The sequence below is a fragment of the Lepidochelys olivacea genome (genome assembly GCF_965140295.1).
Source record: "Lepidochelys olivacea isolate rLepOli2 genome assembly, chromosome: 6".
In the NCBI taxonomy this organism is placed as follows: domain Eukaryota; kingdom Metazoa; phylum Chordata; order Testudines; family Cheloniidae; genus Lepidochelys; species Lepidochelys olivacea.
In genome coordinates this window covers 97,709,560-97,725,463 of record NC_140416.1, presented here as the reverse complement: position 1 = coordinate 97,725,463, position 15,904 = coordinate 97,709,560, and the positions used below count along the sequence as shown (strand labels likewise).

Sequence of the window (15,904 nt, the reverse complement as noted above, 5' to 3'; positions counted from 1 at the left end):
CTCAGCAAATTTGCGGATGATACTAAACTGGGAGGAGTGGTGGATACGCTGGAGGGGAGGGATAGGATACAGAAAGACCTAGACAAATTGGAGGATTGGGCCAAAAGAAATCTGATGAGGTTCAATAAGGATAAGTGCAGGGTCCTGCACTTAGGACGAAAGAACCCAATGCACAGCTACAGACTAGGGACCGAATGGCTAGGCAGCAGTTCTGCGGAAAAGGACCTAGGGGTGACAGTGGACGAGAAGCTGGATATGAGCCAGCAGTGTGCCCTTGTTGCCAAGAAGGCCAATGGCATTTTGGGATGTATAAGTAGGGGCATAGCGAGCAGATCGAGGGACATGATCGTTCCCCTCTATTCGAGATTGGTGAGGCCTCATCTGGAGTACTTTGTCCAGTTTTGGGCCCCACATTTCAAGAAGGATGTGGATAAATTGGAGAGAGTCCAGCGAAGGGCAACAAAAATGATTAGGGGACTGGAACACATGAGTTATGAGGAGAGGCTGAGGGAGCTGGGATTGTTTAGCCTGCAGAAGAGAAGAATGAGGGGGGATTTGATAGCTGCTTTCAACTACCTGAAAGGGGGTTCCAAAGAGGATGGCTCTAGACTGTTCTCAATGGTAGCAGATGACAGAACGAGGAGTAATGGTCTCAAGTTGCAGTGGGGGAGGTTTAGATTGGATATTAGAAAAAACTTTTTCACTAAGAGGGTGGTGAAACACTGGAATGCGTTACCTAGGGAGGTGGTAGAATCTCCTTCCTTAGAGGTTTTTAAGGTCAGGCTTGACAAAGCCCTGGCTGGGATGATTTAACTGGGAATTGGTCCTGCTTTGAGCAGGGGGTTGGACTAGATGACCTTCTGGGGTCCCTTCCAACCCTGATATTCTATGATTCTATGATTCTAATATGAAACAATACCTCCTCCCACCCCACTGTCCTGCTGGTAACTTGATGATCACTTTAGATCAGCTATTACCAGCAGGACAGTGGGGTGGGAGGAGGTATTGTTTCATATTCTCTGTGTGTATATAAAGTCTGCTGCAGTTTCCACGGTATGCATCCGATGAAGTGAGCTGTAGCTCACGAAAGCTCATGCTCAAATAAATTGGTTAGTCTCTAAGGTGCCACAAGTACTCCTTTTCTTTTTACAGTGAATGAGGTTTCTGTTTACTCCCTGAGTTCTGCTGCAAATTATACCTCCTTCCACCAGCTAATTTGTTTAGGGTTAAATTTTTCATTTATGCTCTTTCCTATTCTTTGTCAATAGCTATTCATAGTAGGTTTTTGCTCACTTTCCAATTGCCCAGTCCTGTTTTCTTTATAGAAATAAAGATAATTGAAGATATTTTTTTTTAAGTTCAGAAACTCAGCCACTTTCAAGACATTAATTTCTGCTTATTTCTCATTCATTCATAGATTTGCTTACTCTCTATACTAGCTTTTCCATAATACATGTGTTAAAAACCCTGCTGTAATCCCTTTGGTTACCATTGGCTTCTTCTCCTCTGTAGTTGTGCTTATCTTTCCCTACCAACTGTAACTGTCTGTGTATCCTTGTTAGATTTCTTCCCCCTTTATTTCCAGACAAGTTTTTGCTAACCTCAGATCTTTGAGCAGTCCTTCATGAAGCTGTGTAAGCAGCTTTTTCTTCATTACATTCTTCTTTTACAGGGAAATTTTAATGTTTCACCTTTAATTAGATAGTCTTTTAGGATCCCCTGACCCCTGCTTCTATATTTAAACATAGCTGATCTGATTCCCATAGTCCAGTTGTGATTAGCTTGCTTTTTTCGACAATATGGAGAGTCTATCTAAACGTTGGATATCCAAATTAGGGGTGAGATGAGAATCCTCATTATGTGTCTCCCTGGGACTGCACAAAGGGGGATGGGAAGGGGTAGCATATCCCGTTCACAGCATTGTGCTCCTCTAGGCAGGATGTGCAGAATGCTCTTCCTGAGTCAGGGATCCACAGCTGGGGAGTGTGGTGGGCTGAGAGAGGGGTACACAACCCCACTTCCCTCCTCCCCCATGGAGAAGCTAGTGAAAATGAAATACAGATTGTGGCTGCATTAAGTATTCTGTGGTTCCCCTCCATGCTGAGAATCCCCTCCCGCCAGAGATGGATCAGCAGGAAGCTGTTCTGTCAGGGAGCAAGAGGAGGGGCAATGAGGTCCTTGGGATCCTGTGGTTTACTTAGGAATCTATGAGTTCTGGAGAGAAGGGGAGACAACAACCAGAATGATCTCCATAAAACTCCATACGAGGGACCTTTCTCCCTCCCATATGTATTTCAGAGGGAGGTGTTGATCCAGGCCTAGGTGCGGGAGGGGATAATCAGAATGTCTGTTTTATTTGAGGATTATTGATATGAAGCACTTGGATTCTCTTTTCCTGAACTAAAAGAAGCACAGACATTGTTCTAGTGACTGACAGATCTGTGTGTTAAGAACTAATTTACCTTTCTCTGTATTATCAAGAAGAATCCAATTTCTTTCCCAGAGATTCTTAAGATAGCTAAAACGCCAAAGACTGAGTTAATTGATATGCTGTTGAAATCTTAATTTAATCTAATATATACTATTTTATTCTAACAGCAAAATTGTTCCAAAGGTGCTAACCATAAGGCTGAATGCTATTTCATATGTAGATATTTAGCTTCGTATAAGACTCTCTGTGACTGAGAGCAAAAAAATGAGAAAAAAATGTGAAGGGCATGCTTAATAATTTCTGCATTTAGATTTCCTATTTTTGTTGCTTTGCCAGTAAAAGAGCTAGGCTTCCTCTTTGCACAGTATGTTGCAGTTCTCAATTTAAATGTTTACTAAACTTTTGTCAGAATTTTTGATGGCAGCACACATAAATAAATGAAAAAATGTTTCTGAAAAATATGGTCGTATTTTAAACAAAGCCTTCTTTATTTTTTCAGTTATGTTTCCAAAGAACTCCAGACAGATAAATAGTGACTGGCATGCTCTTTGACATAGATAACCTGAGTACAAACTGTCCACCAGGATGGCCTTAATAATGTGCTGGCCTGATCTGTTATGTGTGGAGTTTCTTGGAAGAAAGGTGCTTGGCTCTTTGTAGGACTGGATCCTACAGTTATATGTTGTTAAATTCACTGTCACAGACAATGTGTAATTTTCACATACCCTTTAGCACAGCACTTTAGAACATAATGGCCATATCTTTAACTTTGCTGCTCTCCATACTGCATGCTGATTTGTTCATTGGAGCATTTAGTCATTCACATGATCAATTTTCTAATCAGTATCTCCAAAAGTCATGCCCCTGGATTTTCTTATTGTTTTATGTAAAAGCTTTTATTGAAACTACATAAAGCAGTTTAATTTCATGTTATTGTAACTTTAGCTCCTTGAATTCATTGCCTGTTTATAGCTGTCCTCTACATCAAATATGTACTTAACTGCCTCTGTTTTTTATTAGTAATTCTAGTAGGTGGTGATTATATGACATGTTTTGCATTATTTTATACTAGATTTAAATATAAGAAATTCATTAATGTCGGAATCTTGTGGGTTTGTTTTTTAAAAAAATACCACATCTTAGGCTGATTTGTATGTGTAGAACCCTTTAACCTTGATATGACTTAATTCATACAAGTCCCAGAGCAAGCTGCTTGGGCGGCCCTGAGGACAGCCACACTAACACGCGGCTGGAGCAGCCTTCCAGCCAGCCACTCAGACAGCCCTGGGGGCCAGCCGAGCAACAGCCAGTGCAGTTGGCCCTAGGGACCACCTGAGCAGTGGTCTGGGGGGAGCCAGAACAGGAGCCGGTGGGGCTGGCCCCAGAGACACCCCCCCCCCGAGCAAGGGCCTCCCAGCTAAGATTTAGTCAGGAGGATTTATAGTAAAGGTCATGCACAGGTCATGTCATGAACAGGTCATGGGCTGTTGTCATAAATATAAAGGGAAGGGTGAACACCTTTAAAATCCCTCCTAGCCAGAGGAAAAACCCTTTCACCTGTAAAGGGTTAAGAAGCTAGGATAACCTCACTGGCACCTGACCAAAATGACCAATGAGGAGACAAGATACTTTCAAAGCTGGAGGGGGGGAGAAACAAAGGCTCTCTCTGTCTGTGTGATGCTTTTGCCGGGAACAGAACAGGAATGGAGTCTTAGAACTTTGTAAGTAATCTAGCTAGATATGCATTAGATTCTGTTTGTTTAAATGGCTGAGAAATAAGCCTTGCTGAATGTAATGGATATTCCTGTTTTTGTGTCTTTTTGTAACTTAAGGTTTTGCCTAGAGGTATTCTCTATGTTTTGAATCTAATTACCCTGTAAGGTATTTACCATCCTGATTTTACAGAGGTGATTCTTTTACTTTTTCTTCTATTAAAATTCTTCTTTTAAGAACTTGATTGCTTTTTCATTGTTCTTAAGATCCAAGGTTTTGGGTCTGTGTTCACCTATGCAAATTGGTGAGGATTTTTATCAAACCTTCCCCAGAAAGGGGGGGTGTAGGGTTGGGGGGATTTTGGGGGGAAGGATGTTTCCAAGCGGGCTCCTTCCCGGTTATATTTTGTTAGACGCTTGGTGGTGGCAGCAATAAAGTCCAGGGACAAAAGGTAAAATAATTTGTACCTTGGGGAAATTTTAACCTAAGCTGGTAAAAATAAGTTTAGGGGGTTTTTCATGCAGGTCCCCACATCTGTACCCTAGAGGAACCTTGACATGGTGGCAGAGGTGGGATGTACTGCACCCTGTGGATGGTGCTTCCTGCAGTAAGTTACTGGGGAGCAGTAAAATGAAGGGGGATTGATGAGGACCAGGCATGCTGAAGGCTCAGAGAGGAGCGGTTGTTTGCACTGCCTGTCCATTCCTGCCTCTCTTGCTTTCATTATTAGCACACTGAGAAATTTAGTTGTGTATTCTGTGTAAGCTCCTGATCCTAGCATGTTATTTCTCCCCTGCCACCAAACATACCAGCTTGTTTCCCCTGTTGCAAAACACCTGTTGCTAGGAAAAACCACCTGCTGCATGGCAACATATTTTTAAAAGAACAACTTTGGTGTAGTTACTTACTGAACTTTATATTGCCAGTATGCAATAATGAACACAAGTGGTTGTTAGTGCATCTCTGTGTGTTTATAACCCCTTTTGAAAATGATTGACCCATCCTTTCGGTTAATTATTCATTGCAGTTGTTAATAGAAAAAATATGGAAAGTGATTTTTTTTAAAAAACAAAGCTGATCGATGGCTTTTACCAAAACTGAAGCTATTTTGGGTTCTATTTTTTACACTTCACAATCTTGTGACATCATAATTTACATTTACAGCTGATGTGAACAGTACCAGACCAGCTTCAATTTTCTTAACCTTTGAGGATACGACAAGAAGCAATGGGCTTAAATTGCAGCAAGGGAGGTTTAGGTTGGACATTAGGAAAAACTTCCTGTCAGGGTGGTTAAGTACTGGAATAAATTGTCTAGGGAGGTTGTGGAATCTCCATCAATGGAGATTTTTAAGAGCAGGTTAGATAAACACCTCTCAGGGATGGTCTAGATAATACTTAGTCCTGCCATGAGTGCAGGGGACTGGACTAGATGACCTCTCAAGGTCCCTTCCAGTCCTATGATTCTATGAATTTAAATATATTTGAATGCAACATAATTACATTACTAAGCAAATATACCTTAAATGAGTGGCTCTCAAAGTTATTGGATTGGGCCCCCTTCTTTGGGTCTGAAGTTGTTTATGCCACCCACCCACCCCCACACAAATACATATATCACCACCCAGCTCTAAAGGCAGTGCCAAGCCAGCAGCAGCACAGAAGTAAGGGTGGCAATGTGATGTATCACTTTTCACAGCGGACTTAGTGCCCCATTGCCACCCTTATTTCTGCACTGCTGCTGCCATCCCTGCCTCCTGGATATGCAAGGCCCCCAGCCACCCAGGGCTGACAGCCAGAGCTCTTTTAAAAGAAAAAAAGGCAGACCACTCGCATCTCCCCTGGGAGGCCCACCCCATAATTTGAGAACTGCTGCCTCGAACGATCCAAAAGGAATCAGTCCAATTTAATAAATTTAACTTAATTTTTCAAGACAAAAAATTTACTAATTTGGATTGTATTATAGATGGGTGAGTAAGAGATGGACATTTTGAGAGCCATCGTGTTGTATGGAAAATAACACTACAGAATAATCCCAAGTCCAGTTTCTTGTTTGATTACAGGTTGTTTTTACTGAATCCTTAATTTCCACTGATGTGAATCTGAGTTTTTAATCTCATTTGTACAACACATCTGATTATAATAATAACAAACAGATTAAATGTTCCGTGTGCACTTGTTTCCAAAGGAAAGAACTAATAAATTATTTCCTGTAGAATTGCATATTTCCTTTAAAGAGACAGGCCAACATATTTCATTACAAATACATCTGCTAAAAGGGAAATACAAAGTACATGGGTGAGAGGGAATACATGGAAATACCTTACTAATTTTATTTTAAACCTCAGTTCTCGTGCCTGAAGTAAAACACATGGAACAAAAGCAAAATCCTTACGATAACCATCATGTGATTTAAAAACATGCATGTTTCTGTCCCAACACATGGAAAATCTCAGATTCTGGGAGGAGGTGTTTCATGTTACATTTTTCGTACGTCACAGAAAATCTTATGTTTCTAGATATGTGCAACCAGGATTTCTGTTTTATGATTATAATACAGTACTGAAAAGTTTGTGCTAAACCTTCAAGTTTGATAGATTTATTTGAAAATAACAGCCATGTAAATAAGATATGCAAAATAGACTGAAAAAGCAGTACACTTTTAGTGGTAAAAGAACCGCATTCCACTTCTGAGTTTCACAGAATAGTTACAATTGCTGTGCATATGGGTTTGCTGTGCAGGTTTTGCATATGAAGTGATGTTCTGTAACTATATAGTCAGATCATTCTTAGTTTTCATGGTTTTGAGAGAAGTTTTTTGTAGTGTGTTGCTGCACACAAGTATAGATACTTAAGTCTTTTTTAGATGGTAATTTGCAAGGAAAACGACAAAAAGAACATTAGAGAATTGGTGAACCTAGTGGTGGTTTGGGTTTCATGAAACTTCTGTTAATTTTAATACTACTACTTTGAATTTCTATATCCCCTTCCATCTGATGGTGTTAATGCTCTTTACTGGTGGCAATTTATTTAACTTCACAACATACCTGTGAATTTGGCAGGTATTATCCCAGTTTTCCTGATGTGAAAACAGTGTGTGAGACTTGCCAATGGTCACACAGTGAATCTGTGTCAGCACTGGTAATGGGACCCAGATCTCCTGACTCCCACTCCATTGCTCTAACCTTAAGAGCACACACATTCCACTTCTGAGTTTCATAAAATAGTTTTTTCAATATGCTGCTGTTCTGCAAAGAAAATTTATTTTTTGAGTGAAAGGTTTCAGAGTAGCAGCCGTGTTAGTCTGTATTCGCAAAAAGAAAAGGAGTACTAGTGACACCTTAGAGACTAACCAATTTATTTGAGCATAAGCTTTTCATGAGCTACAGCTCACTTCATCGGATGCATCCAATGAAGTGAGCTGAAGCTCACGAAAAGCTTATGCTCAAATAAATTGGTTAGTCTCTAAGGTGTCACTAGTACTCCTTTTCTTTTTTTGAGTGAGATACTTCTGAGTAAATGAAACCTGTGCAATAGAAACACAGATGTTCATTAGAGTAATTCTTGTCATGCTTCTAGGACTATCAAAGAAATAAAAATACAACAATCCAGAGCTCATGACATACCAAATGGAATTTGAAGCTCAGTAGTTCTGAGTTCTTTTCCAGATCTTAAGCCCACATTTTTTTGTTTGGCAGAATGAGTTTCCCAGCCCTTCCCTGCTGTTCACTTTTTTTTTTTTTTTTGACTAGTTATTTCCATTCCTCCAAGTGGGTAAGGTCCTTTCACAGCACACTTTAGAGGCAGTTCATAGCTGTGGCCAGTATCACCTTCTCTCTGAAGCCGTCCTCCCACACACACACACACAGATTATCGGAACATATTATTCTGCCGCAGGAAAAAACGGTTACTTACCTTCTTGTAATTGTTGTTCAAGATATGTTGTTCATGTCCATTCCAATTAGGTATGCGCGTGCCACATGCACGGCAGCTGGAAGGTTTTTCCCCTAGCAGTATCCATCAGGTCAGGTCAGTCCAGGCACCCCGTAAGGTGGCGCCTTCATGGCGCTGGATTTTGGCCTCTGCTGACCCGCCACCCCATCAATTCCTTCTTGCCAGCTGCTCCGACAGATGGTTGGGAGGGTGGGTATTGAAATGGACATGAACAACACATCTCGAAGAACAACAGTTATGAGAAGGTAAGTAACCATTTTTTTCTTCAAGTGCTTGTTCATGTCAATTCCAATTAGGTGATTGCCAAGCCCAAGTTTTGGAGGCAGGGTCAGAGCGCAAACGTTTGCTGATTGTAGCACCGCTCTGCTGAAGGCTGTATCATCTCTGGCCTGTTGTGTAATAGTGTAATGCGAAGTAAAAGTATATATTGATGGCCATGTTGAGCTCTGCAGATCTCCTGTGTCGGAACATGGGCCAGGAATGTCACTGATGATGCCTTCGCCCTTGTGGGGTGCACTTGATATAGAAGGCTAATGTCCACCTAATATCCGCCTAACGCCCAACGAATGCAGTTTCTGCTCCCTGCTGCTTGCGTGCGGCTTGGAGTAGAAAACTGGAAGGAAGATATCCTGGTTCAAGTGGAACTGGGAGATAACCTTAGAGAGAAAAGCGGGATGCAGCCTGAGCTGGATCTTATCCTTAAAGAACACCATGTAAGGAGGCTCAGATGTTAGGGCCTTAAGCTCAGACACCCTCCTGGCTGATGATGTTATCACTACCAGGAGTGCCACCTTGTATGAGAGGTACAGCAACAAACATTTAGCCAACGTTTCAAAGGGTATCCCCATTAGTCTGGAAAAGGACTGAGTTAAGATCCCAGGCTGGGACTGGCTGTTGCACCTGAGAGCATAGTATGTTGAGACCATTTAGGAAAAAACTTACCACAGACAAGACTAACTTGGCAAAGACCAACTGGCCCTCTATATCTGTGTGGAAGGCCGAGATAGCAGCCAGATGGACCTTTATTGACGACAGGGAAAGCCCTTGCTGTTTGAGATGGAGGAGGTGGTCCAATATTACAGGTATTGACGAACATGCTGGAATTGGGAGGACCAAATTGTGAATTTTTTTTCATTTGGCCCGGTAGATAGCCTTAGTGGAGGGTTTCCTACCGCCCAGGAGGACTTCCCTGACCGGACCCGAACAGGCAAGCTCCATCAGGTTTAACCATGGAGTTTTGCACACCGTGAGGTGAAGCAACTCAAGATTAGGGTGCTGGAGATAGCCGTAATCCTGAGTTATTGGGTCCGGTAAGAGCAGTAATGTGGTTGGATTGTCCATAGACATTTCCAGGAGGGATGTGTACCAGTGCTGGTGGGGCCAGGCTGGAGCTATCAATATCACTGAGGCCTCGTCCCTTTGAACCTTGAGGAGCACCTTGGGAACGAGAGGCATGGGAGGGAACGCGTAGAGAAGGGGTCCCTTCTAGGGAAGGAGGAACACATCTGCAATGGAGCCCGGGCTATGAATCAGGAATGAGCAGAATTGCAGGCACTTCCTGTTGTGCCGTGTGGTGAATAAGTCTATGTGGGGAAATCCCTACTTATGGAAGATGGTATTCACGACATCCGGGTGTAGGGACCACTCGTGTCTGTGAAAGGACCTGCTGAGATAGTCTGCCAACTCGTTCTGTACTCCGGGAAGGTACGATGCCTCCAGCTGTATTGAGTGAGCTACGCAAAAGTCCCACAGACTGAGGGCTTCCTGCCACAGAGGAGAGGAGCACACATCCCCCCGTCTGTTCATATAAAACATCACTGTTGTATTGGCCATCATAACTTATACATATTTGCCCTCCAGGTGAACTTGGAATGCCCAGCCTATGAGAAGGATTGCTCTCAGCTCTCTGATGTTGATGTGGAGTGAGTGCTCCGCTTGGGACCAGAAGCCTTAAGTTCTGAGGTCTCCAAGGTGCGCTCCCCATCCTAATGCTGACACGTCCACCACCAGCGAGAGGGACGGCTCTGGTCTGGCAAAGGGGACACGTGCACAGACCTCCTGAGGGTTGAGCCACCATAGGAGGGACTAGAGGACCGGATGAGGAGAAGTGACGACCTTGTCTAGACAGTCTCGAACTGGCTGATACACTCAAGTGAACACGCCTGAAGAGCTGGAGCCTTAATCGGGCATGCTGCACCACATAGGTACAAGCAGCCATGTGTGGCAGAAGTTTTAGGCAACTCCTTGTTGTGGTAGTAGGGAACTGCATGAGGCTTCTTATTAAGTCACACAGGGATAGGAAACGTGACTCTGGGAGGAATGCCTTTGCCTGCGTAGAGTTCAGCATTGCCCCTATGAACTCTATTCTCTGAGTGGAGGCTAGGATTGACTTCTGTACATTCATTAGAAGGCCAGGTCATCAAAAGTAGCTCTTATGTAGCTCACTTGCGCATTGGAGCGGCCCTTGATTAGCCAGTCGTCGAAGTATGGAAACACCTGCACCTGGCTCTTGTGCAGGAAAGGAGCTATGACTGCCATGCACTTGGTAAATACTTGAGGAGCCGCTGACAGTCCAAATGGAAGGATTGTGAACTGATAATGATTATGATTCATCACAAACCTGAGGTAACTTCTGTGGGATGGCTTGATTGAAATGTGAAAGTAAGTGTCCTTCAAATTGAGGGGGTATACTAGTCTCCTGGATCCAAGGAAGGGATAATGAAGGCCAAAGAGACTATGCAGAATTTCAGTTTCTTCATGAACTTCATGAGCTCTCACAGGTCTAGAATGGGCCTGAGGCTGCCTTTGGCTTTCGGTATTAGGAAATACCAGAAATAGAACCCCTTGCCCTTCAGCTCCTGAGAAACCTCTTCCACTGCCCCCAACATTAGGTGCAAGTGCACCTCCTTTGTGAGGAGTTGCTCACGAGAGGGGTCCCTGAAGAGGGATGGGGAAGGGGGGTGGAAGGGTAGGTGGGCAGAGAACTGAAGGGAGTATTCCCTTTCTACCATGCGGAGTACCCAGCAATCCAATGTAATACAGGCCCACGCAGGGTCGAAAGTCAGCATGGGAATGTGAGGCAGGGTGGATCCAGTGTTTGGACTGGTGCGTCACCCCCATGTGTACCTTCAAAAGGTCTGCTTCTGGCTGGAGGATTGTTTGGTCTGACCAGAGACCTGGCCTGATGACAGGTGAGGCCTCTTCTGTTATTCCTATTTCACCACCAAGAAAAGTCCTGTCTGTTTTGAGGATGGTAAAAATGAGGCAGGGGCTGCAGCTTAAAATGTTTGTTGATTAGCCGGAGTGAGGAAGCCAAGGGACTTGAGGGTGACCCTCGAGCCCTTAAGGCCATGAAGCTGTGAATCGGTCTTTTCTGAAAAGAGGGCCAAACCCTCAAAGGGGAGGTCTTGGTTGTCTGCTGGACCTCATATGGAAGCCCTGAAACTTGTAGCCAGGAGCTCCTCCTCATGGCTATCCCCAAGGCAATGGTGCAGGTGGCCGCATCTGCTACGTCAAGGGCTGCCTGCAACGATGATCGGGCAATGAGCTCAGGAGATGAGAAGGAAAACTCTGCCCAGGAGTCCTCTGGCAACAACTCCGTGAACTTGGCCATCGCTCTGCAGAAGTTGTAATTATACCTGCTGAGGATGGCCTGGTGGTTGGCTATATGGAGGTGGAGCCCTCCAGTGGAGTACATTTTCCTCATAAAGAGGTCTAGCTTTTTTGCCTCCCAATTTTTTGGGGAGGGGCCCTGGTAGCCTTGGCACTCCCGCTCATTCGCCGCAGCTACCACCAAGGAGTCCGGCAGGGAATGGATATACAGATGTTCGTACCCCTTCGAGGGAACAAAGTACTTTCATTTATTCCTCTTTGCCATTGGTGGCAAAGAGGCCAGGGTCTGCCACAGAGTTTTGGTGGTATCACAAATAGTTTTGATGAGTGGCAGAGCAATACAGGAGGGTGGGCGACTCATGGGAGAGACACAAAGGGGGGCACCAGCTAAAGTGGGGCACGTGCCATTGGTGCTGGCACACTGTGCACCAAAGATGAGGTGCTCGATGCTGGCTCTGCTGATCCGAGGTCCAAGTGTGGATGAAGCGCCTCCTCCATCAGGAGGATCTTGAGACTCTGGTCCCTCTCCTTTTGCATCCTTGGGCAGAATCCCCTGCAGATGTTGCAGCATTCTTTTTGGTGGCTTTCTCCCAAACACTTCAGACAAGAAGTGTGTGGGTCGCTCCTGGGCATAAGCTTGCCATGTGGCACACAGAGTTTAAAGCCCAGCATGCCCCATTACTGGAAGAAAGGGGAGGGGGGAACCCCCAAATGAAACACATAGAAGACTACACTAACTAGTACTAACTGGAGGGATAGCTCAGTGGTTTGAGCATTGGCCTGCTAAACCCAGGGTTGTGAGTTCAATCCTTGAGGGGGCCATTTACGGATCTGGGGCAAAAATTGGGGATTTGGTTCAAACTGCTAAGAGAGATGCTTTCCGAAGCAACAGACATGAGCATTCCAGCAAACTGTCACAGGCGGTAAGAAGGAACTGAGGGGATGGCAGGTCAGTCTCTATCTCCAGCACGACAAAGGCACGTCCCCAGGGGCACCTGGACCAACCTGACGGATACGGCTGGGGAAAAACCTTCTGGCTGCCGTGCATGTGGTGCACAAACACCTAATTGGAACTGACATGAACAAGCACTCGAAGAAGAACTGGCATTCACAGCTTCTGTCCTGACTGCTGTGCTCTTGAATTCATATTTTCTGGTGCCTGTGCCTCCATTGGTTTCTTCTTCCCCTCCTAGTTTCAGTTTATTATTTCATCTGTTCTTTGTCTCTGTTCTTCTCCATTCCTTTCCCAGAGTTTTCCAGGCCACAAGGGAAGCCAAGATGCTCACTTAGCACCAAGCGGACACAGAGGAAGCTAAAATGACTCTCCCATTGAGAATGGCTCTTGTTCCAGATAGAACAAGACAACTCAGTCAGTGGTCAAATCTCCAGCTCTCATGAGCAGAGACCTTTCAGAGAAATATAAGTCTCAGTGCACCAAGGTTCCATCACTGAAGAGAAGAGCTACAGTATTTCTTTGAAGTGTTCCCAATTATAGTGATTCCATTGCTAGTCTTGCAGTGTTTAATGTTTTTCTTAAAACCCCAGCTCTGGAGACAAGTGACTGTGATAATTTCAGTTTTCACTGCTTAAAAATAAGCTTCTAGCCCTTGGGGTTGCAAAGAAAAACTTGAAGACATGAACGCTAAGAGCTCAAAAGCCAGAAAACAAACAAAAAAGCCCAAAAGCTATTTTCTTTTTACTTTCTTGACTTATTAGTCAATATCATGGGTTTGTTTTGTTTTTTTTTGTTTTTTTTTTGTAACAGCTGGAATTGACTTTACTGTCTCTGTTCATCTCAGGAAACGAGGCACAGTATTTGTCAAGGGGGCAAGTCACAGCAGCCTTGAGTCCCCCAGAAGCTCCAGAGCCAAGATGATTCTCCCTGAAGTGTCTACATGGTGTAGGGCCATAGTAGGGGAGAAGACAGATATACTTCCCCCTTCCCCAACGAAGTGGCCTCCCCAGAAGAAAGCATAGTGCACATCTTTGAATACAGTTCTTCCTCTGTAGATCTGGAAAGAACAAGACTGTCCCTGGAAAATATTAATAGGTGTGCTAGACCCCTTACAAAGTCAAGAGAAGATATGATCCTTGCCCCAAGGATCTTACAACCTAGTATTAGTCATGATACAGTAATGAGTAACAAGGGGGAGGGAAAATGTGGGGTAACAAATCCGATGAAGTGAGCTGTAGCTCACGAAAGCTTATGCTCAAATAAATTTGTTAGTCTCTAAGGTGCCACAAGTCCTCCTTTTCTTTTTGTGGATACAGACTAACACGGCTGCCACTCTGAAATAAGATTATGTGATTACTCAACAAGGTCTAGCACATGGCAAGATTAAGGATGTTTTGTTATTACATTCAGTCTAAATAGATGTCTTAATTATCAGCATTTGAGTAGGCCTGGAGACAATAGTGGATCATAGTGAGGGGCTTGAATTATTATTATATATTTGTCCTGCAGTAGTACCTAGAGCCCCATTAAAGGATTGGGGCCCTATTATGCCAAGCATTTTACAGATATATAATTAAGTACCATCCATGGGCTGGTGGATTTGAGAGAAAACTCAAAACAGTATTTTTGTGTATATGGGACAGTGTAAAATAAATCATGAAAATGATTATGAAGGAAGCAGACAAACAGAATATTGTGGCCTGGTTTCATTGGCAGAGTAGTGGGCAGAAATGATCTGATAAGAAGCGAGGTTGTGCTCCTCGAGATAATCAGAATATAGGGAGACCTCAGTCTGTTTAGTATCCAGATTAGTATTCCATCATTTAGGCAAGGCCCATGTTCAAATTGGGTTCAGTTCTGAGCTTTCCCAGGCTTAGGGTATAGTGATCTGGGGATTCAGTGCTTTAGAAGAACTGAGTCCAGCTAACACTGACTATGGTCAAAATATTCCAAAACCCAGCACTAGCAAATTCTGGAGATTGTAAAGTCCCCAAGACTATGTTGTGCTGTAGTTTTCACATAACTAAATTAAGAGACCAGTAGAAAAGTGATAGAGCAGAGGAGTCCAGCATGTAGGTCCTGGGAACCTCAGCGGCGAGAAGGAAATCCTGTAACACTGGAGATGACTGATCAGCCAATTTTTATTAAACTGGTTAAAAAAAAAAAATCCGAGTGTAGTATAATTGGTTTGCAGTAAACCAATTATACTAGTATATATACTAGTATAATTGATTTGCAGTAAACTCTGGCATCTGGTCTCCCTTTTAGATGGGTTTATGAGTCAGAAGACTGACAACGGGATATGAAGCCTTTTATCTGTAGATCACAGGTTTCATTTTAGCCTACGTCTATCGCGACCAAATGTTATAGCAATCTTTTCTGATGCCCTACATGAAATGAGTCTGTAATCTCAGTCTACTGGGTTCCAGTGAACAGGATTCATCATCATAAAAACAACCACCAAAATCTTCATTGGCAGTCACAGCAGAGAGGCCAGTGGGTGAATGGGCCTGGAGATTGTACTATTCTTTGTCTCTGTAAGGTGGTACTCTCCAGGGCTAACATGCCTTGGTGGGCATGGTGTGAAGACTTACCTTTGTTACTGACCATATAATAGCTGTTCTGTGAATAAACAATTAACTTCTGTCTCCAGTGTTGTCAATGCAGTATCCTTCACAAGTATCAAATACCCTAACATCTTAAGTAAAACATAGCTACCAAACAATTGCTGTCAGTATTTAACTGCCATAGCATATAATCAAAAAACAAATAATGTGCTCTTTCCATAGAAAGTAACTGCAGATTTGATGTAATGTGTTTTAGTCTATACCCCTATCAATCAGGCTACTACCTCTACAAGACCATGTTGCTTCCTTTGGTCTTGAAAAGTACAGTTGTTGGGTTTTTTTTTAACAAGTTGGCAAATGCGATCTAGCATATTGAAAATACACACACACACACACACACAATTTTTCATGTACAAAGTACTAGCGTTTTTAACTAGGATAGAATATGCACAGCTTCCAGAAGGATGATTTCTGTAAATGAATTGGGAAGAGAAGCTTATATCTGCAAATCAAGTACCTTGTATTCATTCACTTTGGTGGCAGTAAGTTATAATTTGAGAATGCTACACTAAATGAGCTTAGTGCAGAAAACATCCATAGACTCCTTCCTGCCTCACTTTTTCTGAATTAATTTGATGGTCTAATTTTCAAATCCCTCTCTCTTGGAGGGAGA

General features: G+C 43.4%; 1 protein-coding gene and 1 long non-coding RNA gene across 5 annotated transcripts in view; one reads left to right on the top strand and one right to left on the bottom strand.

The window, feature by feature from the left end:
* Window positions 1-15,904, bottom strand: part of LOC311521751 — a 128,366-nt gene that overhangs the window by 28,942 nt on the left and 83,520 nt on the right. The window lies entirely within an intron of this gene.
* The window catches only part of TTC7B (tetratricopeptide repeat domain 7B), a 314,696-nt gene that overhangs the window by 297,040 nt on the left and 1,752 nt on the right, over window positions 1-15,904 (top strand). The window lies entirely within an intron of this gene.